General features: G+C 47.1%; 1 long non-coding RNA gene across 1 annotated transcript; it reads left to right on the top strand.

The window, feature by feature from the left end:
• The first annotated feature begins 7394 nt into the window (after nucleotides 1-7394).
• LOC121010011 (uncharacterized) lies at nucleotides 7395-14142 on the top strand. Its single transcript, XR_005780961.1, has 3 exons — nucleotides 7395-7592; nucleotides 13684-13794; nucleotides 13871-14142. It is a non-coding gene; the product is annotated as an uncharacterized LOC121010011 (long non-coding RNA).
• Nucleotides 14143-24728: the final 10586 nt, after the last annotated feature.

The raw sequence follows: 24728 nt of genomic DNA on the forward strand, positions 1-24728 counted from the left end.
TACATTGCAATGGGGAGCACTACTTAAAGCATATGGGGCTATGCACATGAGGAGCCCATGCCTCCCTCCATGGGCAAATGTGTCCATTTGCTGTCCCAAGGGAAGACCTGTCACCGTCCGACTGATAAGCAAAGATTCTTTCCGCCTTGTCTCGACCATTATTAAAAACATAGCCATGCTGCCATATTTTCTTTAAGAAATTGTCAAAAAGATGCTACTTTTGGAGAACATCCCCTGAAACAGCCGGTGAGACCCATCACCTTCCCCCATCCCTCCAGCCAAACTTCTGGGGGTTGTGAGTTGTTCAACATTAGCAGATCTTCTGATTTTTTTTTTTTTTTTTTAAAGCTGGTCATCTGGATTTTTATGTGAAATATCCACATCGGAAAGCTATAGACCCAATTAAAAAGAAAACCATACATGACTACTGACTGGATCGGCTTTGGGGATTGCCATTTGCCATGTCAGCTGTATCTGGGGTCCCGATGCATTTCAGAAGTCAGGGAAGATTTCCAGAAGCAAGTGGCTTCTAGAAGGAAGAGTCGGCATTGTTAGGGGAAGGAAGCCAGGAGCAGCTTCCGAGGGCCGGAGTGTAGACTCTACACTGTATGTTCTCGGGGAGGAGAAAGTGAAGAGCAGTTTAGGAGGCGGGTCTGGCAGGCAGAGGCTAGACCATGGTGGGTATGATGGGCCCTCTGGGGATGCTCACTGCTTGATCCGATGAGCCTATTTAAAATGTGGGATTGACTGGGAGAGCCACCTTGAGACAGGTTGCTGTGGCCACTAAAGTACACACTTCTTTTTTTGTTTTTTAAGTTTTATTTATTAATTTTGAGAGAGAGAGAGAGAGAGAGAGAGAGAGAGATTGAGAATCCCAAGCAGATCCCACACCACCAGTGTGGCGCCTGACGTGGGGCTCGATCCCATGAACTGTGAGATCATGACCTGAGCCACAAGCAAGAGTCGGACGTTTAACGAAGAGCCACCCAGGCGCCCCCCGAATACATACTTCTTATCCCCATCCCCGCGGTGCCAACACCACACCAAGCCGAATTAATTTTGCCCCGTGTTTTACTAGATTAAAGATGACTATCTTTCGACTTCACTCCCTCTAAGGACATAAAGAAAGATCTCTGGCTGCTTTCACAGTCTCTGACACCCCTCACCGACTCTGGTCTCATTTCGGTTCGAATTTACTCTTCTCTCTAATTCTTTTCCCCTTGTATTTTCTTTTTACACCTAAACGCCCAATTTTCAACTGTCAGTGAATAAGAATTAGGAACATGCTACTTGAAAAAAAAAAAAATGGCTTACCCGTAAATCAAACCTTCTGGCAAACGTTAGGGTTTAGGTACCTAGTGTCATTTTCTTTTATATCTACCTAAGGAAACATTTTGTCCCCCTCCTTACTGCTGACATATTTTTTGAGAAATGCAGCCCTCAGGTTATTGTTCTGCACTCTTTGAAGTCACTGGGAATTGAATAAATTTGATGTTTGATGGCAAACTGCCATGAGAATTTAAACAACTTGCGAGAAAGGATATTATTATTTTTTTTTTCTGTCATCTTAAATCCCCCAAGGCCATGCCATGGAATGGTGGGGACAGGCAACGGTGAATGGTGACCGTCCCTCACGGGCTCACACGCTTCTAAACCCTAACCTTCTTGGGAGCTAAGACCGTTCTCTGCAACCTAAGAGTCAAAACCTCAAGGTCGTCGTCTTGACCTGAGGACTTTGAAAACAACAGGATTGGATACGTTAAAAACAACAACAACAAGAACAAAGTGTTGATGCAACTGTCTTTAATTGATTTCAGCAAAGCAGGGCTTTCGTTATAACGCCGTACGTAGAGGGGTTATTCGGAGGGCATTAGGTTCTTTGTTGACCGTGTTGTGAAGTTATTTATTTTCTCTTTATGAGATGCCCTCCGTTTTCTTCCCTTCTTCTCGGTCCTTCCTTCCCGCGTTGGAAAACCGAACAGACATCTACCTTTCGAGAGGCTGGCTGCCCAAACTTTGGGCCCCTACTCCACGATAGAGGGACTCACGTTTGGATCAGTTACTCAATGTGGCGCCGGGCGATGCCTGTCTGCTCGGGACGTGATGCATTTCTCTGGTGAATCAGGGCTCGCATCTGGCCTCTTTGCCAGGCACTGACTTTTGCGGGAGGTTTTAGACGGCAGATAAATCATTTCTTTCAGATTGGATAAAAAATGGGCCCTGCTCTTTGGAAGCAGAAGTTTTCCAGATAATTCTACGTTTGCACTATAAACCATACCAGTCAATGGCACATTCAGGTTTAGATTTGGGCCAGATTTATGCCCCTGAGAAAATCCTATTTTTGCATGATTTAGACAAAAAAATGTGTCTGACCAGCGTTACCCAGCCTAATTTATATGAAACTGGGATCCTGCCACCTGGGGTTTGGGGTCTGCTGTGTGAGACGTGTCTGGTATGTGACTGAAAGACCAAGAGAGGAGCAGGCGGCAGTGGAGGGGGACCAGAGTCCACTTGAAAGGGAGACGGCCACCCCCCACCAACTGAACGGGGGTGCACAACCAGCTGGGGAGTGAGGCCTCCTCATTGTGCTTTTATTATGGGCTCTGTGTACAACCAGAAAGGCGCCCCCGCCCCCTCCCCAAGGCATGCTCGGTTGCTACGATGTGTTCCTGGGGGCTTGTGTGCATCCGAAAGGGCATCCCCCTCCTCCCAGACAGGCTGGGGTCGATTACCAGAGCCTCGAACATTCAGACCCCATGCCCTTCTGAGTCCCACCTGCTCCCAAGAGTGTGTGGGAAAGAGGACGAGACGGAGGAGCCGTCTCTGTCGCCACACTTGGGGAGTCTCGGTAGGGCATTCATCCCGGGCTGGATGGATGCACATCGTTCATCCTTGACCTAAGCAAGAGATATCTTGGGTTCGCCTCGGTTTTAACTGCCGAAGTCCTCTTTGAAGGCTCCAGAGGGAATAAGATTGCTCTTCTCAGGGGCCGGGGTTATGAGTCTCTTTAGGGCACAGAAGCTGACCCTACCGATCCGCACACATCTCACGGCTGTTGGAGCCCCTCCAAAATTTGATAGATTTTGTTTTGCGCATTTTCTTCACGTCAGGTATTGTTCCGGGGTATGCTGCTGGGGAAGGCGTACAGATAAACAATACAGATATGATCCTGACTCCAAAGGGGGTTACAGTCTAGTGGGAAAGGGAACCATGAATCCAATCCCCACAAAACGGATAGGTAACTCAAGGGAAAAGTGCAGTCTATCTTGGGGATCTGATTGAGTAGGTGGCCATGGCGGGGGCATGCAAGGATTTCCTAAGGAGGGGCTCTCTGGTCTGAGACCTGAGGGATGAACAGAAGCCTGAAATGCCACTCCTGAAGGAACCAAGGATTCCCCTAGTTCAGGAGGAGTAAGTGCCTTGTGGCCAGATTGGGCCAACGACTTGCCCAAGGGCACTCAGCAGATTGCAGACCTCCCCTGCATTTAGGGAAGGCTAAACAGAAGTGCTCTGCAGTTAAAAGGGGCTGAGCCTGACACTCAAAGCTTCCCACTTAATAGCTCATCACTTGATCTTTCTGGATCTTGTGTCCTCATCCAGGGAGCGAGGATTTTAAGAGCTGATTCTATAGAGGGATGTTTTGAGAAATGATCGGGAAAAGTGGGTAATGTGCCTGCGCACAATAAATGTTAGCTATTCCTTCTATGTATTCTTATCTGGGCTTTCAACGCAACGCTATAGGACGGAAAGATGACGCACTCCCCCCGCCCCATCCCCACCCACAGACGTTTTATTTTAAACAAAGAGCCACAGAAGTTACCCCATCGTGCATGCATAAAGCCATTCAGTGTATTTACTTACTGAGTCCCTTCCAAGGTAAAGGCATTATTCACGGTGGTAGAGAAGAGAAAAAGCACTGTGGAAAAAGGTCCCTGCACTCAAGTTGGGATTAGCTGTTTGAGGAGCACCCAGGTGTCAGAGGATCGCCGGGGAGCCCTGGAGGGATGCTAAGAGTCCATGTGGATTCAACCCCCTCATTTCACAGGTGGACGAACCAAGGGCCACACCGGGAGGCTGGTGGCTGCCAGCAGCACCCCCACCCGTGTCAGTTTCCCTATAGTTACCAGCTGGAGGCACTTTGGACTGAGCATCTGCTTCATGTCGGTCTCCACGGAGCTGTGAGCGGAGCGTCGGAGAGGGACTTTCAGAGTTGGAGAGACAGCTCCTCACCCGTGCCCTCGGGCTGCTTCTGAGAGGAGGACTGAGGAAGCTGTGGTCTTTCACCCACTCCACGGGAGTGGAGGTTTTTCTGCATCGACATTTCTAAGTGCTTCCCAGCCTCTACCGTCTACACTGGGTCCTGTCCCCCTTACAAGCCTCCCCAGAAGGGGGTGGGTTTCTGGGCTTCATTATCACAAGCTGTATTTCCACTAGACGGTTACACTACAGGCATTATATCTGAAAGGGAGCGTGACGCAGAGACAGAACTGCCCTTGGTACATCCTGGTGAAATCTGCTTCAAAAAACCACTTAGAGATACCAGTCCCGGTTCTCCACGGCCAGACAGGACTTAGCCGATGGCTTAAGGGCGCTTCTTGACTTTCCTTAAGCCAGGGTTATTAACTCCCTAACAGCATGGCAAACAGCATTTTCTTCATAATTTTTTCTTTTTTTTTTTTTTTTTTGTATTTTTTTTTTTTACAAATGAACTTGCAGGGACTGATCTGCATGGGGAGCTTTCCTGGAGGGAGACAGTGGGGATACTAGGTCAGCCCTTGAGGGGATGGGGCCCCAGCCTGAGGATCCTCCGAAGTGTCCATTTGGGGAGCCACCCAGCCCCTGCCTCTGGAACAGGGTTTGGGGATCCTATTCAAATCACAGAGGGCTGGCTTCCGAGCATGTGGTGCCCTGTTCTGCTCCTAGCGTTGTTTATCGGCAATTACCCTGGAAGTCCTTCCTGTAATTAACCCCAGCTTCACGGACACTGCTATTTGCACATCACTTCCCTCCTAAACACCGCCTCTTTGCCATTATTCCCTGGGAAGATGAGTCACTGGAGGAGATGGCTTATCTCAACTCGGTTTTTAACTAGCTTTTGTCTCCCAGAGATATTTGGTGATGATACTTAGAATATTTCAAACCAGGCACTTTTTTCTCCTCCCCTTCCTTCAACTTCTTCTTCTTCATCTTTTTTTTTTTTTTTTTTTTTGTAACAACATTTTCTCCCTTCTGCTTTTATACTTCTTCCTCTCCCTCCCATCGCCTTTCATGCATTCAGGATGTAGGAGAGCCAGCATCAAAGCCCAGCGCCCTCCTGAATCCTCCTCCCTATGGTAAGCATGCCCTTTCCCTGTCTGATCATTGACTCATAACCACGGAACGTCCCAGGCACAGGATGGGGGGGGAGAGGGAGGGCTGAGTAAGCAGGGACCACGGTCTGCAGCCCCAGAGGAGACAAAAGTGGAGGATTTGTTCAACAGGGCTCCCCACCCCCCTTTTAGGGATAATTGTTTAGGACAATCTGAGCTGGCCGGGCCTGGGAGGGGGTTGGGGAAACCAGCACCCTCCCCGCCCCCAACCCCATCAACTGGCAACTCCAACCAAGTGAGACTCATCTGGTCAGCCTCCAAGTCCCAAGGCCAGGCCAGTCCTAAACCCACTCCCTGGGCACCGCCAAGACTTTGGATTGCATTATTTAATTTTTAATTCGATTGCACATATGGGTATTGATCGCCTACTATGTGCCAGCCTTGGAGTTGACAGGTGACAGCCATGGGCTTAAACCCTGTGGAAGTTAATATCCCTGTCCTTTAAGACCGCATTTGAATTTGCAGGCCAAAGACAGCCCTGAACTCCCCCCACCCCTCAGATCCTCCCTCCCCTCTGTCTCCATTAGGCATGAATGGGCATCACATCTGTTTCTTTTCTTGCTGGAAAGCAAGAGGCAGAGACCCTAAAATGGGGACAGGCCAGCACACACCTGGGTGGTCTTTAAATTAGAAAAAGTTTTTGCCAGAGATCCTCATTTGGGCCCTGCAGTCACACTCCTTTCCATGCTGTCTGCCCCTGTAGGTTGGGAGAAATGGGGTGGGGTGGGGGCGGGGGGGCTCTGGCAGGGTACCGCTGGGGCCATCCATTGTCCTGCTCTTCTCTGTGGCTCACACATGTTCCTCCGCGCCGTGTTTCCTCCCCTGGACTCCTCCCTGGGCAGGCCAAGCCCGGGCGGGGACAGTAACAAAGCAGGGGCAGAGGCAGGGATGGGGGGCGGGAATGAGGAAGCAGCCATTTTAATTTTAGCATATGCGTAGGGTTTTAGATCCTTTTGAAAATTAAATGGTTTATGTTATGGTTTGGTATCATTTTATTTTAAGCGTCGGACCTGGAGCCAGGCTGTCTGGGTCAAAATCTCTGTTCTGCGGCCGTGTGGCCCTGGAAGCTGCACCTCGGTTGCCTCGTCTGTAAAATGGGCATAATCAAAGCTCTGTCACATTGGGCTGCAGGGAGGAATAGTGAATTTATACGTTAGACTAGATGTTCACCCTGGTTAGTTGCTGGTGACAGCCTCTGGGGGTATAGGTCTGACCTGCTGCCCTGCACCGAGATACTTCCCTCCGGGAGTTGTTTTGTGTCGTCGAGACACCTGGACATTTGTGACCTCACTCAGTACCCTCTTTCTTATTTAAAATCACTAAGAAGTAAGATTCTTGGGGTCAGTTACGAGGCTCCAGGCCTCTTCCTAGGTCTAGGTGTTTTATATCTGGTCTCAGGCTCTCCCGGGGTAGGTTTGCCCGTTAGGTATAAGTACATCTCAAATATCACATGGGGACATACTTATACTAAAAACGTTTTTATTGGTTATCTGAAACTCAAACTTAACTGAGTATCTTGTATTTTTGTTTGTTAAATCAGATAGCCCTGCTTGGGGATTTTCCTCGCTGGTGTTTTGGTTGGCCGCCCTACATCCCTAACGTGGAGAGAGGTCAGCACGGTTTCTGGAGCTGGTTCCTCACAGGAATATTCTAAAGCTCCAGCGTAGATGGAAGGAGGGGGGGGGGGATGTCAATGAGAATACAAGTCTCCTATTTCTTATAAAGATAATTAGAACCATTCTCAAAGTAGCTGTCCGTGGCTGTCCAAAAGAGCAGAAGAATAAGCCTTTTGGAAGTTTTGTGTTTTTTTCAGACTTAAATGTAGTATTTTAGCTCGCGTGCGCCCGTGTGTGTGTTTTTGTGTGTGTGTGCATGAGTGTGTGCGTTAGGAGAGCAAGGGCTGTGGGAGGGATACAATTAGTGGCTTCTGTACATCTGGGCTGTGTTGATGGGTCCTATGAACTATGTGATTTATAACATACATGCCTTTCATTTTTGTATAAACATGTAGAATGTTTGGCCAAATGGTTGAACCGTTTGGGACAACTGCTTGAAACATTCCAAGTTCTTTTTGCTTTGTTAACTTTTTTCTGAGTTACCGAAAGTTCTAATTCACTCATGAATGGGTGAGATTCAGGGGAGGAGGAATCCAACACAGGAGGGAGCATATTTGTGTTTCAGAATTTGCCAAGGGAACCACCGGACGAGCCCGGCTAGGCTTTTGTGAGTGTTACGTGAGGGGAGGCTGATAAAAATTATTAGTATTACTTATAATCCATGAGACGTGGTAAAATTACTGTCTTAAAGGAGGTTTATTAAGAGAGTCTGGTTTATAGACGATGTTTCCCACTGAGTCAGATCATCATCCACTGGGCCTGCGAGTGAGTAGGGTCGGCTAAGTGAGAAAGCTCTTTAGAAAATTGTGTGTGTGTGTGTGTGTGTGTGTGTGTGTGTGTGTGTCTTTTTCTTTCTTTTTCTCTCCAAAGAGTGTGATGAGAGAAATTATTTAGTCTGTAGCTACAACAGTGGTGCGATTCAGATCCCAGTATTTACAGAGGCAAATTAGTTGATGGGCCAGCATACTAATGTGGAAGACACCACCCTGATTGGTGTGTGTGTGTGTGTGTGTGTGTGTGTGTGTGTGTGTGATATTGCTCTAGGAGGTGGTAAAACAACAACACCCAAGGAGGGACCCTCAGGATGGAGTAGTCCCTTGCTGACTCATCTGAGGAGGAAGTGCGTTAGGTTCTTAACTGTTTTCCAAGTGTTTTTTTTCTTTGATTTGCAAAGCCGTGGAGACATAGAATTTAATATTCGTTCCATCAGTAAGTTCTCATCCAAGTTCCCCCCAATAAATGAGTGAATAAGTAAATAAATCAATAACTGAGGTCACAATTTCTTAATTAAGTCCTACAGGAGACGGCTAGGAAATATTGTACCTAAGTTCTATTTCTAATCTACATTTGGAGTGGCTCCGTGCTGTTTCAGCCGTACGGAGCCTGTCCCTTTCTAAAGCAAGCATGAGCTCCTCTGCCTTTTAATTCTAAGCTTCCCTCCCAGCCATCCGGGCACAAAGTTGCCAGCGTTGTTTGCAGCGTGGCAGGAAATCAGTGACGAACTCTGAGAAATTAAAGGAGCCGGGATTTCAGAGTAAAAAAATATAATGGAAGCCACTCTTTGGCAGAAACTGTTCCCAACACACGGGCAGCAATCATGGGCCAACAATAATATAATTTGCATTTACCCCCTTTACCTGCAAGAAAAGTTAACTTTGTTTCCTCCCATTAATTACACTGACAAAGTATCCTGTTACGAATTCTGAATAGTTTGACTGAAAAAGATCCCCTTTTCCTAAATCCAACTGTAGCCAGCACTTTTGGTCTGACTTTTGGGGGTGAGGCAGTCCAGTTAAGCGTCTAGGCAGGGCACAGGTCATCTGCGACACAGGCGGCCCCCGCCCCGTTTTAAGCTGTTTTCCTTAATTACCACCGAGACGAGAGGGGCTCTCCCTCTGCCGGCAAAGTCTTGGTACCTGCTGGCTCGTTCCTTCCTTTCTTTCCCAGGAGGGCCCATCCTCTTTTCTTCTCAAATCCTATTTAATTTTTGCATTTCCTGATTTTTATCTTGGGAAAACAAAAGCCAGCTGCAGTCACTTAAGGAAACAGCTGAAGGGTGCTGGCAGGTAGAGGTCTTGCAGGTTTCCAGTCTCAAGTGGTGAGAACCCAAATGCGGCGTGTCAGGTTGCAGTGACTTCGGCACTTCTCAGCTCCCTTTCTTCCTCCTGCACACGCGCGCGCGCACACGCATGCACACATACACACGCACACACACGTGCACACGCACGTCCCTTTTTGCTCGCCTCCTGCCCAGGGTCCCCCTCACTTTCTACAGCTGTATTTCTAATCAGCAGAAGATACATCTTGCTTGGAGCCAACACGCCTTTTCTCCGCGCATTCTTAACCTCCTATCTTATGCATGGATCACTGGGTAGCTTAGAAATGCACAGACACAAAGGAGAAGCTGACATTCGATGGTTGACGGCCATAATGGCTGTTTATAAACCTAATCCATCACGTTTAGGGGACACCTCCATTTTTGTCCCTCTGAAAAGGTATAAATAATAAAATGGGATAGCTCCAGCTCGGAGGTGCCTTGGTAAATATTTTAACTATTTACAAGATCGCACCAATCACAAAAGAAGCATCTGTACCATCCACAGAAGGGCCCCTAGCCATTAAAAAAGACCCAGATGGTTGCTACCATTCGACCAACAATAACATCTCTTGATGGGAGAGCTTTTGTGGCGTGGTTTACATTTTTTTTTTTTTTTTTTTTTTTACAAACCACGTTGTGAATTTTCATATCACATCCTGAACTTGTCTTCCTTTTTCTCTGCCGGCCCCCAGCAACCTTTCTAAAGAAAATCTCCCTAAATAGCCTCCCCCTACGAAAAGAATGAGGCCTTGAAGGATCATGGCAAACGGATGTTTCAAAGCCCAATTCAGAGGCAAGTCTGTACAATTATAAACTGGGCCTTCTCCAAGTCCAAATATTGACATGGGCCCACTCATTCTGTGGGTAAACACCCCAGTTGAGCCCCGAATGCACCTTGCCATCTAAGACTGAGTGCACAACCCTGGCTCGTTCGGTTTCAATTTACCCTTTCCTGCCAGGCTTAGAGAAGAGTGCAGTGGGGCCCAAGGAACTCCAAGGGTGCCCTTTGGAGTTAAAGGTATTTCTTCTTTTTGGACCCTGTGCCTGACTCTTGGTGGGGGGGGGGGCAGGCCGGCAGCGAGGATAGCGTGTGGCTCTTGACATCTTTGGGCAAGTCAGATCGCTTTTTTTGTTCTGAGTATGGAGCAAGCGGAGAGAATTTGCAGCCCGTAGCTGCTTAGTAACTGCTGGGAACTTAGGTTGTTTCTAAAGCACCAGGAAACCCAGCTTTTTAGTGACACGGAGATGGCAAACAGAGAGCAGGAGAGCGGCGCCCGAGTCCTGGAGCAGATCTGATTCTGAGTCTCAGCTCGGGGCGGCCCCACGCAAACGCCTTCTCCACGCCGAGCTTCGGTTTCCAGGCTGTATCACCCGGGCACCAATAGCACAAACCCCTGAGGGTGCCTGTGTGAATTACCCAAGATGATATATTTAAAGCAGGGAACTAAGCGCTCCATAAAGGTTGCTATAATTAATACTGACAAACCCATCACGGAGCGATCAAATCTTTTGAAACTAGAAGATGAGGCAGGCAGCAATTCCAAGCTTTCTGCAAACAGCATGGGTATTTGAAGTTTCCTTCCGGGGGGTGGGGGCGGGGCTGGGGGTGGGGGACAGAAACCCCAAACCATGTGACCACCACTCTCCAGGTCTAAACGTTCATTTCTTTTCCAAAGGCTCTATTTAATTTCGGAGCTCCCACTTTCCAAATTTGGTCAATAAAATTAACAGCCTCCTTTTGAGTGGAACATCACACCTCCAAATGAGCTCAAGCTGGCGCAGGGATTGTCCTGCGGAATGTGAGATTTACATTTTACAGCTCCTCGCCAAGTAATGAATGAATCAGAGCTCGTAAACAAACGATCCTCGCTTCCCTTGTTCCGTGGACCCCGACGTGGGGTGTGTGCTGCAAAGAAAAATATTTATCCTGTTTGTGTGGCGCTGGGTCCCTGAATGGCCCACCAATAAAACAACATCATAAAGGGCATTTCACAGCTGAGCTCGCAATTTAATAAACAGATGCAAACAGAAGGGCTTGGAGGTCAACAATTAAAAATAAACCAGCCCGACGTTCTCCTTGGAATTCTCCTTCTCTATAAAGTAGAGAGGACCAGGCCCCCACAGCTGTGGCAGGGCTGGGGGAGGGGTGGGAAAGGAGCTCAGGAGGGCTGTACCTGTTCTCAGTGATTATTGCCACAGCTCTCTCTCTAGCAAGAAAGGGCAACTTCCAGAGCAGATGAAATGCAACTCATGAGCCCAAAGAGGCCAGAAAACGGTACGGTGACCTTGGCTGGCTGCAAAGGCGGCCTGTCGATTTCTCTAGTTTCTGTGCCCAAGACCCTACGTGTTGGAGCAAAAGATCTGAAACAGTGGGGAAGCAAAGACTGGCTTCTGTGTGGTTGGTTTCGGAATGGGTTTTCCACTTAAATCCGAAAGTGTCTGTGTGTGTGTGTGTGTGTGTGTGTGTGTGTGTGTGTGCTTGTATGATGTCTGAGAAGGAACAAAGGCACTGAGCAGAGGTCTGGAAAGTTGGTCACAGGCACCATTCTGTACCCACTTTGCCCCATACCCTCTCTCAGCGCTGCTCAGATCAAGGCTGCCCACCACGTGGGCACACGTGTCAGCGCCATCTTGCCCACCACGAGGACACATCTGTCAGCGCCATCTTGCCCACCACGCGGGCACACGTGTCAGCGCCATCTTGCCCACCACGCGGGCACATCTGTCAGCGCCATCTTGCCCACCACGCGGGCACATCTGTCAGCGCCATCTTGCCCACCACGCGGACACATCTGTCAGCCCCATCTTGCCCCACTTTGCCTGTCACTTCAGGCTCAAATACCATCTCTCCCTGCCTCACTTTCTCTTAAGTTAAAGGCGGGTGGTGGTGGTGCGGGGGGGGGGGGGGGGTTGGTAAGAATAGTACCTGGTTGCTGGCTGAAAGTGTTGGCTGAGGATTGGTGAGGTCGTTGGTGTAAAGCTCTTAAGGGCGTGTTTGCAAACAGCAAGGCCTCAAAAGTCCTAGTTCTTTTTAATAATATTTGTGCGATCTCAGGGGCTCACGCTTTCTTCTGGCCCAGAGAATTCCACCGTGGCAGGTCTCACTCACCTAACTTGAAAATGTGCTGGAGGCCTGCAAGCCCCCCATTCTGACGCGCTCACCCTCACAAAGTCCCAAATGCCTACCCAGCGAATGCGGACAGCCTCCCCACATTCCTCTGCTGATAAGAGGGGAAATTGAAGAATGGGTCTGAAGATAACCATTTGCTCTGGGGGACAGACCTCCCATGAGGACCCATCTGGCGGTCAGGCAGGAGCACTGTGTCAAGTGGCCGGCCACACCAAGCTCGCGCGCCCCCCCCCTCCGAGAGTCGTCGGTGGAATTATGGACCAAGAAGTTCGTTTTCTTCGCACGTGAAGAGTAGGGACGGTGAGCTTGAGAAATCATTCAAGCACCCCGGGTTCAGGTGGGCTTCCCAAATGTACCAGGGGCTCCCACACTGTCTGGTGGCTCATCTTGGGCTGTGTTCTGGGTTCTTGGGGCTCCTCCCCTTGAATCATGTAGACTTGAGTCTAAGTCCCTCCTCTGCCTTTTTGTGTTCTTCTTCTTCAAGCAACCAGAACACGCGAGAAACACCTCCAGGGAACAGGATGGAGTCTTCCTCCCTTTTTCTGGTGTCGAAGACATATTTTCCTTCTCTGCAACTGTTTATTAAGTATGAAGGAAAAACCCTCTCCTGTGCACTCTCTCATCTACTCCCCAGGACAGGCCTGAGTGGCGACTGTTGTTCCCTTGATGTCACCGAAGAGACAATGGAGGTTGTGACGCGTAGATCATCCCATCACTGAAAAGAAGCAAAAGGGGACGGTTTTCATCCATAATTCGTAGTTTTTCATTTTGAGCTAGGACTGAACTTTATTTTTTTAGTTTTTTTTAACGTTTATTTTTGAGACAGAGAGAGACAGAGCATGAACGGGGGAGGGGCAGAGAGAGAGGGAGACACAGAATCTGAAACAGGACTGAACTTTAAAAAAGCCAACTACAAGGAAATAAAAACAGTCATACAGAAAAAACATTTTTTAACTATAAATGTACAGTTGAACAAATCATCACAAAGCAGCTGCCTGCGTAAGTACAGTCCAGGTCAAGAGAGAGAAATCTGTATCCCTCTTTTGTTCCTTTCTGACCAGGACACCTAGAAGAGACTAGCCACCGTTCTGACTTTTCTGATCATCATTTTCCTCCTTTGTTTTATGTTTTTGCCACCTATGTGAGTATCTATAAACAATATAGTTGAGTTTGACTTTTTTTTTTTAATTTATTCATTTTTGAAAGAGAGAGACAAAATGAGGAAGTGGGAGAGGGGCAGAGACAGAGGGAGGCCCAGAACCCGAAGCAGGCTCCAACCTCTGAGCTGTCAGCACCGAGCCCGACATGGGGCTTGAACTCACGAACCATGAGATCGTGTCCTGAGCCAAAGTTGGACCCTTAACCAACTGAGCCACCCCGGTGCCCCAAGCTTTCCTTCTTTTTGAACTTTACAAGATAGGTGCGTATTGTATTTATTCATTTGTGTTTTCTCCTTTCTTTTGGTACTAGGCCGATAAGATTCATCCATATTGCTGAGTGAAGCCATGGCACCTTCCTCCTCTTTATTCCTACAATATATTCCATTTGGGGGCTGTATCCTGATTTATTCGTCCGCGCTGGGTTGGTTGACATCTGAGCTGTTTCCAGTTTGGGGTATGTATGGTAGACTGCAAATATTCTTTATACCTGTCTCTAGGCGTGCCCTCTGCCAGACTTTGGCTAATTAAAAGAGGTGAAGGTACGCCAGGGGCGAGCCAACGCTTCAAGAAGGCTTGCATGTTTCCGTCTGCTCTCCTGTACTTCTGTCGTCACCGTGAGAAGGTCGTGGGCATGGTAGGCTGCTCGTGGAAAGAGCGTGATGAGAGATGTACCGAACAGAGTAAACTCAAAGAAGCATGAGCCCGACCAAGCTCGGCGAACTCCAAGAGTGCGTAAACAGTAAATGCTTATGGTTGCATGATGCTGATATTTTTGTAGTTGTGTGTCATTCGGTGTCATTTAGCAATAGGTAAATGATACAAGCTTGTAAGCTTTGTGATAAATGTTCTTTTTTTAATTTTTTTTTTCAACGTTTTTTATTTATTTTTGGGACAGAGGGAGACAGAGCATGAACGGGGGAGGGGCAGAGAGAGAGGGAGACACAGAATCGGAAACAGGCTCCAAGCTCCGAGCCGTCAGCCCAGAGCCTGATGCGGGGCTCGAAGTCACGGACCGCGAGATCGTGACCTGGCTGAAGTCGGACGCTCAACCGACTGCGCCACCCAGGCGCCCCTGTTCTTTTCTTTTTTAATGTTTATTTATTTTTAGAGAGAGAGAAACGGAGTATGAGCGGGGGAAGGGCAGAGAGAGAGGGCGACACGGAATCCAGGGCAGGCTCCAGGCTCCGAGCTGTCAGCACAGAGCCCGACAAGCGGTTTGAACCCACGAACTGGGAGATGGTGACCTGAGCCGAAGTCAGATGCTTCACAGACTGAGCCACCCAGGCGCCCCTGTGATAAATGTTCTTATCAAAATCAGTCATTTTAATTCAGATTTCTCAAACTCCAAAGCCCGAGTTCATTCCATTTTACTGGACCTCAGTCTCTTTTTCTTTTTTTTTTGTTTTATTTTCCCAGTAACATCGATGAAAAAATGTCATCGAGAATTAAACATCAGACTCCTAGCTTAAGGGTCAAGATGCAAAAATATGTGGTCGCAACCACATGGATGGAGGTAGAGAGTATTATGCTGAATGAAATAAGTCAATCAGAAAAAGACAAATACCATATGATTTCACTCACATGTGGAATTTAAGAAACAAAACAAACAAGCAAAGGGAAAAACAATATGAGAGAGTGAGAGAGACAAATCAAGAAAGTGACTTTTAGGGGAGTCTGGGTGGCTCGGTCATTTAGGCATCCGACTTTGGGTCAGGTCATGATCTCACGGTTTGTGGGGGTCGAGCCCCGCCTTGGGCTCTGTGCTGAGAGCTCGGAGCCTGGAGCCTGCCTCGGATTCTGTGCCTCCCTCTCTCTCTACCCCTCCCCCGTTCATGCTCTGTCTCTGTCTCAAAAATAAATAAACGTTAAAAAAAAAAAATTAAAAAAAAAAAAAAGGAAGAAACAGACTTTTAACTGTAGAGAACAGATGTTACCAGACAGGAGGTGGGTGGGAGATGGGTGAAAAAGGTGGCAGGGATTAAGGAGGGCACTTGTCCTGGTGACCACTGGGTGATGAAACTTGTGAATTACTACACTGCACACCTGCAACTAATTTCACACTCTACGTTAACTAACTACAATTAAAATAAAAGCTTAAAGCCATCCATGGCTTTATGAGCTTTCTACATATCTCTTTTGTCTTTATTCTAATCTAGTTATTTCACATGAGAAACTACAGCTCTTCGAATCCCTTCTTGCCCACGACGTCCTTTTTCCTTGCGCTCCTGTTTGAATCCTCTGGTGGAAATTATAGAAGGGTCAGACAGTAAAGGTATCCAGAGATCCAGATCGATATTTATTCTGGATCGGCGCGAATCCAGGGGTCTGAAACTGATGGCCCTTGGGACAAATTGGGTCCACAGACGTGTTTCGTTTAGCCTATAGAATGTTTTAAAAATCTGAGCCAATGTGAGGGAAAAAAAGAACCCACAGGATGTTATGCAAAAGTCTAGATTTTAAGCTTTTCTAGATTAATATTAGTAATATTTTGAGAATATATACTAACACTGGGCCTGCAGCCCTGCACGTGAAACAGGAATGAAGTTGGGGTGTTTGTCTCCTTCTGAGGGATACACGTCTCTAATTTGCCACAGTCCTTACTATTCCTTATTGCCCCCCAACTCTGAGACTGAGTGTTGGGTGCCATCATAAGAGCCATTATGGTACGGTTTTCTAATGATGGAGGAATATTTTTCTGAACCCGTGTCTAACAAAAGGGGAACAATAAAAGACACTGAGAGTTCTAATTTATTCTTCTAGCCATTAAGCCTCTTTGAATTTAAAATTTGTTTAAATGTTTATTTTTGAAAGAGAGAGAGAGACAGAGTGTGAGCAGGGGAGGGGTTGAAGAGAGGGAGACACAGAATCTGAAGCAGGCTCCAGGCTCTGTGCTGGACGCGGGGCTCAAACCCTCGAGCTGAGAGATCATGACCTGAGCCGAAGTCAGATGCCCCATCGACTGAGCCATCCAGGTGCCCCCATTAAGGCTCTCTGAAAAGTCCCTCCCCATTGGCCAAGGTGCTATTAGATCTTGTCACTCAGTTCCCAGCACTGAGACCTTCAAAGACTCCCTTTTATTGACTGAATAAAGTCCAGAGCCCCTAGCCTGACATTCAATTCCTTCATAGTTTCAATCCCACCTTCCTTTATAGCCATGTCTCCTAACCTACGTGCTGTGACCCGTAGGCAGTAGAAACCCTGTTCATATATAAACTTCTGGATCTTCTGGATCCCCCTGTTGATTTCATATCCTCTTATTTGGTCCCTGCTTTTTCCTCCTCCTGAATGTCCATCTTTCTTGAATGCCATTTACTTCCCGTCCCTTCTGTTAAAATGCAGCCCCATCGCTAAGGATTAAACTCTAAGGATGCCTTCCTTTCTGATGCCTTCTCGGGGCTCCACTGTCAGTATTCATGTCTGCATTTAAACACACTAAGAGTACAAAGAATGTTGAATGAACGTTAGAACCAGTGGCTTAGAGAACGAAGCCTTTCTGCTTACCATCTTTCTTTCCTCCTGGGAACCTCACTGCACTATTTTACCCCTTCAGCCATAGTTGGTTGTTTGGGATTGGACATCAGAGGCAACCTAGTCAATTATAGTTCTAATCTCCTGCTAGAGCTGGGTAGCTCCCAGATTGGGCACGTGGTCAGGGCTAAGCCAATCAGAATCCTTCCCTGGGACATTTTAGTCTATCACTAAGCAAGATCAGCAATCTCTCGTCAGCGGTGAAAGCTGTAAGCTACAAAGCTGGAGGTCTTGGTGGCCATGCTTCTCGCCATGCCAAAGAAGTCAGGCTACAGGCGATGAAAATTAAAAGAACAGGAAAAGAGAAGCTCAAACATAACACAGAGAGTGATTCTGAATAGCATTCAAATCACTATGTGTTGTTTTCATTGTTCCTAAATTTAGGTCCCAAGGCCCGGGTTCACCACTGCGTGGAATTGGTGACTGTGGGCCTTCCAAAAACCCATATCTGAGTGTTAAACATAAACCTGAATACATAGAGTGGTTTAGAAATTATTTAGTGGAAAATAGGACATTCTAAAAAAGTGGCATAAGGTTCAGTTGAAGGCCATGGAAATTTTTATTTCAAGCTGTTGGAAATGGATATTAAAACCAAATGAAATAATTTTACTGGGGGGGAAAAAAAAACCTTCCCCGAGCGTGGATGGCCAAACTTTCCTGGAATCCATGAGCCAGTATATCCCCTTTTGTGACGAACCTAGTCTGAATCGCATTTCTGTCACTTCCAAAGCAGTCCCGATGGATATAAGCAGAGTGTGGACACAGATATAAAGAGAACACATTGTGTATTTAATCCTACAAATTCATGATGCTTGAAAGTTGAAAAATGAATAAGACACTTGTCAGTGAACTCACAAATAATTATGATTTCTTATTCACCTCTGTGTACTCAGCACCTGGCCCCATGACTGGCACAAAGTAAGATTTCATAAATGTTTGTTAAATAAATAGATGTAAGACTCAGGATTATGGAACGTTAGCAAGGTGTAAGAGCAAAGAGAAGGAAACTAACACTTCTATGGGGATGGGGGGTTGTAGATGGTGTAGGCAAGGTTTCCAAAAGTGAATGCATTTGAGCTGAGTCCTGAAGGATGTGTAGCTGCTTAGCAAGCAGAAAGGAAAGGCAAAGTAGGAGTCTAGATGGAGGTGGTTGCATACGCCAAGGTGGAGGCAGAAAAGAGTGAGTTCTAGAAACCCAAACAGCTCTATGAGGCTGGATTATGGCATTAGAGGAGGCTGGGAGAAGAGGCTGGTGAGGGAGGCTGGGCCGAGTAATGCAAATAGAGAAGATTAAATATTTACATAAGCTCATTAGTGACACTGTGGGCATGTGACAGGTATGATGTCGTTGAAACCTCCAAGGTTTAAGTACCCTGAGTGCAACTGTATCTTTTTGAAATTGATTACGTGACATTAATAGGCTCTTTCTCAGCTTCGCTGGTGATCATATTCATGATTTACTTTCATCTCTCATCCCTGGAGCCAGGAACAGTGTATCCTGACCCCCATCCTTCCTCTCACATCTTTCTCAGGAACTAAATATTAGAGGCTAGAGCTTTCCTGTGTGTGTGTGTGTGTGTGTGTGTGTGTGTGTGTGTGTGTTGTCCTCTCTAAAGGTAAGCAATTTTGCTCCCAAATAATTAACAGACAAATTCTTATCATTATGAGGAACAGTAAAAAAGGGATGGGGGAGAAGGATGCTGTATCACAAAGCTATTTTCTTGATCCTTTGCAACACCCACTAAATGTGATCCCACAAGAACTTGTTGGTGCCCTATAATCTCTAAGATCTCAAAGTACTCCAGGACAGAATGCCTTCCCCTATAGACCTTACAGCCCTGTTAAGGAGGCAAGATCGACCTCACTAACTTTGACAATATCACTTGCTTTTATAAGACATGTGTCCAATGATTAGAACACAGAGTGCTTTTGTCTACGTTCTTACATTTGACCTTATCTGTGCAGTGGACGGTATTCCTGATTGTCCTATATTAGGTAGTGGCTAGGGGCCACCGGAGAAAGGCAACACTGGGTTCAAACCCTAAATTGATTTTTATTAACTATGAACCAGTCAGGAGAGGGTAAGTTTTGCTGCACTAATGAAGAAAACCAGGATCCCCGTGATCGAACTCAGCAAGTTTATTTCTCACCTGCGCCTGTATTCACTGAAGGGTGACTGGAGGCCCTGGTCCTCCCATTCATGCTCCAGAACTCAGCACCAGAGGGCAGCTGTCTCCCCACGTGTTGCTTTAACAGATGAAAAGAGAGCTCTGGAGGGTCTCAGCCAGCGATGAAATGCCTTAGCTCAGAGGCGGCACGCTCCCCACAATTCACTGGCCAGAACTAGGCTTGTGTCCCCACCCATCTACTACAGCCGGGCCACTTTCTAAAGGCAAGGCATCATCTTTGTTCTTAGGTTTCTAGCAGTTAATGTAAAGAGGTTTATACGCATTATTGTATTTGCATGACTTCTGACGTCTGTCAAATGTGAAAACAGAATCTCATGGCTCATGGTAAGTGTAACTACTCCTGGGGTTAAAGGCAAAGGAAAATGTATCATTGTAATATTTTTTCATAGAGAAGATGCCATGGGACAAAGTAAAGACACTTTCCTCGGTATCCTTATAACAAACACAGGAACTTCATTGGGCTTCTTTAATCCTGTTCTTGAACGTTGGCTGGTGGTAGAATACCAAAGGGCAGTCCAATGAAAGCAAATTTGTAGGGGTCCAGAACACAGAGGACCTGGCTGTCTGTGGTGCTGGTCTGATCAGGGTAGAGATTTTGGAGCCTACGATGGAGAATTTGCAAAATGGCAGTTCTCCCACCAAATCCAGCCTGCTGAGGTGTTTCGTTGGTCTCTACATGGTTAGAACTTTTTGTCGTTGTTAGTTGCCAATACTTGAAGTCAAGAGATACCATATACAAATTTAAATTCTGAACTTTTATGGAAAAAATATATCTGTCAACTTTTTTTTTTAATTTTTTTTTAACGTTTATTTATTTTTTTGGGACAGAGAGAGACAGAGCATGAACGGGGGAGGGGCAGAGAGAGGGGGAGACACAGAATCAGAAACAGGCTCCAGGCTCTGAGCCATCAGCCCAGAGCCCGACGCGGGGCTCGAACTCACGGACCACGCGAGATCGTGACCTGGCTGAAGTCGGACGCTTAACCGACTGCGCCACCCAGGCGCCCCAATCTGTGAACTTTAAAAAAAAAATTTCTTTAATGTTTATTTATTTTTGAGAGAGAGAGACAGAGAGACAGAGCACAAGTGGGGGAGGAGCAGAGAGGGAGACACAGAATCCGAAGCAGGCTCCAGGCTCTGAGCTGTCAGCACAGAGCCCAATGCGGGTCTCGAACTCACAAACTGTGAGAACGTGACCTGAGCCAAAGTCGGACTCTCAACCAACCGAGCCACCCAGGCGCCCCCATATCCGTCAACTTTTGACCAGATTTAGGCAGCACCTGTCTTCTATAAACGAGGTGTGAGCTGTCCAGCAACCCGTAGTCTTTTCTGACCCTCAGTACTGTGGAATGGTACCTACCCCATCCCTGTTGGTGTTTGTGTTTATAGCTTCTGGTTTGTAGGACTGGAAGCATTGTATTCTCTTTAAGTAACACTTTGAATACTTTCCTCAGGTGAGTTTTTTTTTTTTAAGGTTTATTTATTTATTTTGAGAGAAAGAGAGCGAACATGTGCAGGGGAGAGTCAGAGAGAGAGGGAGAGAGAATCCGAAGCAAGTCCCCTGCTGTCAGCACAGAGCCTGAGCCAGGGCCTGATCCCACGGTCCTTGGATCATAACCTGACCCCAAATCAAGAATCAGATGCTCAACCAACTGAGCAATCCAGGCACCCCTCTCAAGTGAGTTCTTAAGTGGTAGTGGCTTTGAGGTATTTCCCAGTCCAGAATTTGGGATTACTGTCTCCATGGATCTTGCTTAGAGTCATGGAACAAAATGATGGAACTTCAAAGGGCAGAGCTGGGATCTGATACCTGAACGTAACTAACAAGGCTCTGTGAGATCTAGTCCCTTCCTACTTCTCCGTCTCTGTTAACACTGCTCTCCCTCCAACTTGCTTTCCAAGCTCCAGCCTCATTGTCCCTCTTTCAATCCTTTGGACGTGTCATGCTCATTCCCACCTCATGACCTTTCCCCTCGTTCTTCCCTTTGTGTGAATTTCTTTGTTATTCCTTCTGGCTCCTCCTCCCATTTGTCCAACCCTAAGGGAGCTCATTCAATAGGTCAGCCATCTTGACAGGTGTCACCTAGTTTTAAAGGATGAGCCCTACCCTCCACAGGAAACTGGCACCGAAAAAATAAAGTAGCCAGTTAAATGTGTTGAACTGAACCTAAAAGTTAGTGTCACATCAGGGTGAGCCGGCCATGATAGGCTCTTCTATGAGAACTCATGCCCTGACCGCAACAGCCATGTAATAGACTGTGCATGGGAATTTAGACATGAAAGAGGAATTTTAATGTGCATCTAAAGCACTTGGGGAGTTTGTTGAAAATGTAGATTCTGGAGCCTTCCCCCCAGAAACTGAGACTAATAAGACTTGGGTGATAGGCTTGGTTCAAGAGGAACACACCAGAATGGCTAACCTGATGGTCAAAATATGAAAATACTCTTTACTTATTGGTAAATACCAAATTCTCCAACTGTCTTGGGAACACCACACCCATTGAAACTGCCCCGACCCCTAACCCAAGACCTCTTGGATACCCCCCCATAATTGGCAGACAAATGAGTTATGCCTTGCAGAGTTGGGTGCTTTGAAGTCTCTTGCATTCTGACTGGAACCATTTCCTATTATTTGTTAAATGTTTTGTATTTGACTCCTGATAATAGGGCATGGGAACCTTAATTTCGTAAGAGACCTAGAAACTTCTGACCTAACAGACATACTAGCCATACCTTTAGAAACACTAGTCTTCGGGCACCCGGGTGGCTCAGTGGGTTAAGCATCCGACTTCAGCTCAGGTCACGATCTCACTGCTCGTGGGTTCGAGCCCCATGTCGGGCTCTGTGCTGAGGGCTGGCAGCTTGGAGCCTGGAGCCTGCTTCAGATTCTGTCTCTGTCTTTCTGCCACTCCCCTGCTCATGCTCTGTCTCTCTCTCGGTTTCAAATATAAATAAACATTAACAAAATTTTTAAAAATACTTTTAGAAACTTAATCTTATGGACTGATGGAACCAATGGTGATAAATGCCATGATCAAGGCCTGGAAAACATGAGGCAAGAGTAGAAGAGGGACCTAGTCTTCTGGTAGTGGGGCATGGGGTTGTTGGAGAACCATCTGAGAAGACACAAAAGAAGCAATGTCTAGAAAGGTTCTCAGGAGCTCTCCAGGATGCAAAAATATTAGAAGCCTCAGTTGCAGTCAAGTAATATTCTCAACTTAGCAAGAGATAAGAAGTGTCCATATACGCAAAGACAGGAGATTATTAACAGCTGCAGGGAGACTGAAAACAAGATAGCAACACTGAGGCATAGAAAAGGAATTCCTCCTGTGGCTGAGGGACAAGGAAGGACTATCTCCCCCTTTCTGTGTTCACCCTACAAAGCATTACCCAAGAGCATCTCAGAGATGCATGTAGGGTTACAATAGAGATTGATGGAATTTGGAGTGTGTTGGCCGATTAATCGCTTTTCAGAAACAGTATCTCTCTCCCTCCCATGCTTTCATGAGAAGAGTATACTTCGTCACCTTTGACCTTGGACGTGATCACCTGACTTGTTTTGACCAATGACATTTGATCAGACTGAGGGCGTCAGAGACAGGATGTGTTTGTGAGGTTGACGGTGTAGCCTTCCATGTCCGCCATCATTATAAGGAAGTCATGCTCCAATTAGCTCCCTGGTGCCAGGGGGGGGATGAGTGAGATCAGCCAACCTGCAGGTATGTGAACTGAGTAAGTGCTCATTTCCATATGCAACTGTGATTTTGTGGTTGTGGGTTACACCATGACAAAGGACCGGTGGAATGATGGATGTATGACAAAACCATGTCAAGGTCTGGAGAGGCCCACCCAAGTCAGATCTTTCCTATTTTGCTCCACGGTAGCTAAGGGATTGGCCATCGTTTCAGAATATTCTCTTAAGAATAGAAAAAAGCCAAAGGAATTCACATCTAAATACAATCATAATATTGCATTTTGACGGTTCATTGAACACCTTACACGCTAGATTCCATGGAATCTAGCTTTAGATGGAATAGCTCATGGAACTGAGATTCCTCTCAATCAGCCCCATGTGTCTATACTCTTTTTGGATAATCGTGAGGCCCAGAAGGGGACCGGTATGCAGACTGTGCATTTTTTGGTTCCTGTCTAGACCATTCAACCCAAAACTGAAATAGCCGAGCTGAATAAGGAGCTGGGCTGTAGGGGTTGAAGTAGGGGAAGGGTGAGGCTGGGGAGGGGAAGGGGACAGAAGGCTTAAAAATAGCGGGAAAGAATATTGCCTAAGGGCTCGGAGATAAACAACGCAGTTTCAGTGTCTCTTCCCATGACCCAAATCACGGGTCTTAAGAATGCGCACTGGTGTTTCTGAGTCGGGGGAAAGGTGTTCACTTTTCAGCGAAAACAAGGGGCCCACACCAAACAGCCTCTGGCTGTCTTACTCCAAGGGCACAGTGGGGTCAGCCTGGGACTCTATTGGAATCAGAAGAAGAATGTAATGCTGGCTGACAGGCCCTGGGTGTTACTGTGGTGCAAGGCAAGGAATAAGGGCTTTGCGCACACGATCTCCCTTCACAAGCCTCTGACACCTTGTGCCCAAATATCCCCATTGCATGTAAGAGGAGACTAAGGCTCAGGCAGGCAAAAGCAGTTTCCAAAGTCGAGGGGCTTCAGGGGCTCACGTTAGGGTTCGGGGTTAGAATTTATGCTCGCGTAAATTTAAAGCAATCATGAAGAATCACCCATGGAGAAACGGCGCTTTTGAATCTTGAAAAATTCCATTCCACTCCTGCCTCTGAGGAGCAAGGCAGGGGAAATGGCCGAATCTCAGCAGCTGTATTTTATCTCATTTCGGCTCATGTCATCAGCGGGGGGACTGTCGCATCCGAGTCGATTGTCTCAGGACAAGGCAAGAAGTTGCAGGAGACCTTTAGAAATCGGAGGAGTGTCCGAGTTTCTCCGCACGCCACACTGTCTGATCCGGATGAGTCCTGGCAGAGCCTGGGCTTTGAGGGGCTCCTGGGGCACAGACAGGTGAGAAGAGCCAGCCTTTCATTTCAGCCACGGAGAAGGTGAAATCAGAGAGGGGAGGTGATGGGCCCCAGGCTCCACAGTGACAAGGCGGAGATCCCTACCCCCAAGGCAGGTGGCCCCATCGCCAGAGCCACGCTCTTTTCTGCTGTGTCACGCTGCCCCTCCCTTGTCATTTCCGGGGCGTGACTCATGGTGGGAGATAATCCCGGGGCTCTGCCTTCCCAGGAGCTCTCTCCAACACATGTCACTTTCTGGTTTTGTGGAATGAGGGAAAAATTCCAAGAAATTAAATGTTTGTAAACCAGAGTGCTTTGTGTTGTCTCCGAGGGTTAACCCCTTTCTGGTTGTTTTATTTGTGTGTGTGTGTGTGTGTGTGTGTGTGTGGGGGGGATGGCGGGGGTGGAGGAAGAGGCTTTTCCCCCCCCCCCCCCAATCCATATAAACAAATACCAGAGCTAGAGCTAATGGAGGAGGCATTTAGAGGTGCGCCAGCCAGGGTAAGCAAGGAGAAAACCCTTAGAGCCACAGTGTTTATGGTGGGGGAAATTCTTCGCAGGCTCTTGCACACACGAGTTTTGCCTTATTCTATCTTTGTGAGCACAGA

Source organism: Herpailurus yagouaroundi, unplaced genomic scaffold, assembly GCF_014898765.1.
Source record: "Herpailurus yagouaroundi ecotype Mexico unplaced genomic scaffold, PumYag 190, whole genome shotgun sequence".
Classification (NCBI taxonomy): Eukaryota; Metazoa; Chordata; class Mammalia; order Carnivora; family Felidae; genus Herpailurus; species Herpailurus yagouaroundi.